The sequence below is a fragment of the Callospermophilus lateralis genome, chromosome X (genome assembly GCF_048772815.1).
Source record: "Callospermophilus lateralis isolate mCalLat2 chromosome X, mCalLat2.hap1, whole genome shotgun sequence".
Lineage (NCBI taxonomy): Eukaryota > Metazoa > Chordata > Mammalia > Rodentia > Sciuridae > Callospermophilus > Callospermophilus lateralis.
This window is the reverse complement of record NC_135325.1, coordinates 93,825,038-93,827,931: the sequence shown is the minus strand read 5'-3', so window position 1 is coordinate 93,827,931 and position 2,894 is coordinate 93,825,038.

Sequence of the window (2,894 nt, the reverse complement as noted above, 5' to 3'; positions counted from 1 at the left end):
GGTTCATTCAGTCCCTCGGCTTGCTCCGCCTTGCCTCTTCTCACAGTCGGGCTGAGCTTGACTGGTAGCAGGTGCACACTCCCCCGTTCCTACCTGCCAGAGTGAGCCACCTTGCCCAGGGGTGGGACCATTTATGGAGGGAAGCTCTCCCTTCCCCCTCCCAGGCTTCCAGTCGTGTCAATTACCGGAAGGGACCTAAGTGAGGCTCAGGTTTTTCCCCAGGTAATCCTGCATGTAGCAATTCCCTGCCCCGGCCCCAGGAAAGGGCTGGGCTGTGAGCGAGCAAGCAGAGCTGCCTGAGCCAGGATGACTGACAGCCTTTGACTCAGAGCTGTGCAGGTGCCTTAGCAATCTTGCCTCCTTTCCTGGATTCCTTGCTTCCTCCTAACCTCGCCTCTCAGTCTGGTCTCTGTCCTGGGGCCAAGTGCTGATCTACCCTGATTCTGGAAGGTGGGAGAGACACAGTCTGTGAGGCCCATTCTGTTCCTCAAGATTCCCCTAAACAGACCATACTGCCCTGGGCCCTCAGATTCCCCAAATATTTGCCCCTCGTTAGAAAGCTTTTCATCCCCTGGGGCAGACACTGCTCCCAGAGGGAAAGCCCCTGAATTGGGCACCTTGAATCACAGCCAGTTAAGATAAGATTACCCAGCTGGCTCTGCCTGAAAAGAGTGACTTTGAGTCTATGTCTCAAGCTTCTTTCTCCGCCTTCAGGACAGTTTTGCCTTTTACAAGGATTGCTTTGTGTAGTATTTCAATGAAGCCAAACACAAACAAATTATTGAGCAGGTTTATGGGAAATTCTAACCTAACAAAGAACTAGACTCTGCAAGAAGGGTGAGGCCTAGAAAGTAAACTGTAAGGAAACATCCCAGTTTGAGTGGGGAGGAAATAATTATAATTAAAATGTTGTTTTCATCAAAAACTCAAATAATTTAAACATAATTTATCCAGTAAGAGATGGTAGTAGTTCTGTGAAACATAGCACAAACTCCTGCACACAAAGGAACCAGCAAACAGCCAGATTCTATATCCTATGTTAAGGTCCTTTGTTCCTACTGGCTGACAAGAAAGTTCCATTTGCAATAGAAATATGCCTTCAGGAGTCCAGTGAAGTAAAGGAAAGTCCATGAGGGAGGTTTGAAGGAAAAAGTATCAATACGCTTCAGGTAGCTTGGTTTTGAATTTAACAAACTGGTGTGTGTGTGTGTGTGTGTGTGTGTGTGTGTGTGTACGCACACAGGATGAGAAAGAGTATGAGCATGTGACTTTTAGTACTACCTAGTACTGACATGTGCCTAAAGGTTAAAATGAAATTATTATGGTAGAGAGGGTAAAGTGAAGGGCCCACAGAACTCTTCCTAAAAGGGTGAGCTGAAAAGGAAATCTAACAGCATTTACCAAACTATCAAAGTCCTGAAGAAATGAAAGGGACCCATCATGGGCCACCACAAACTGTTGGTAACTGAGAGAGTAGAAAGAGACTAGAAACCCTAAGGATAGAAAGATTATGGGGATCAAAATTCAGAGGTAAGTTATATTTAGAGAGAACAAAAAGCAATTTTGCCTGTATGTTACACAGTACAGAAGTTTCAATCACCTTTGAGATTAGAGCACTTGAAGCAAAAAATAAAATAAAAGATGCTTTAAAGAATGTATTTTGTGTTTTTGTGTGTGTGTGTGTGTGTAGGAGTGGTATTCCCATTGCCAGGCATGGCCTTTCATGACTTGATTTCTTCCTTTTTACTATCATCTCTTGTCATTCTTTATCTCAAACTCTGAAGCTTGTATGTCCTATCCCGTATATACTGTTTCGTTTCTCACCTCTTTGCCTTTGCTCATGCGATTGCTTCTTCTGGAAATTCCCACCTCTTCTTTATTTGGGTAACTACTACTCATCCTTTAAGACTCTGCTTAGGTATCTCCTTTTCCAGGTTATTCCACAACAGTTCTTCCTGTATTACCAAAGACTAGGTTTGAATGCCTCCGCTCTCTATCCTATGCTACCTTTTGATCTTTTTCCATTGTGTAAGGTCATTTGCTTATAGTCCTCTAAGCTGTGAGTTCTTTGCGGACAGGGAGACTTTTTTAAAGTTTTAGAAATATATTTTAACTCATACATAAAACATAAAATGTATAGGTTAATGGGTAACATGATGTTTTGATTCATTTATGTACATTATGTAGTGTTTAGGACAGTATAAACATTTTTTATCTCCTCAAACATTTATCATTTCTTTATGGTGAAAACTTTCAAATTCTTTTTTTTAGATTTTTATACATAAAATATGGAATTATTATTTACAGTTATCATACTACTCAACAGTGCACCCAGAGCTTCTTGCTCCTAAGTGTAAATTAATACCCATTGACCAACTTTTCACCATCCAGCTCCCACTGTCTCCATCCTCTCTAGTAACCACCATTTTACTCTCATCTTCTATGAGATCAAATTTTGATTTCACATCTGAGTTATATCATGTGACACTTGTCTTTCTGTGACTGGTTTATTTCATTTAACATAATGTTCTCAAGTTATCCATATTATTGCAAATGAAAAGATTTCATTTTTTGTATGGCTGAATAGTATTCCATTGTGTATATGTACCACATCTTTGTTAACCATTCATCTGTTGATGGATATACACTTAGATTGTTTCCATTTCTTGGCTATTGTGAATAATGCTGCAATAAGCATGGGAGTATAGATGTGTCTTCAACATACTGATTCCATTTCTTTGGGGTATATACCCAGTAGTTGTTGGATTGCTGTGTCATATGGTAGTTTTATTTTTATTTATTTATTTATTTATTTATTTATTTATTTATTTATTTATTTGCAGTACTGGGGATAGAACCCACAGACATTTTACCACTGAGCTATATCCCCAGTC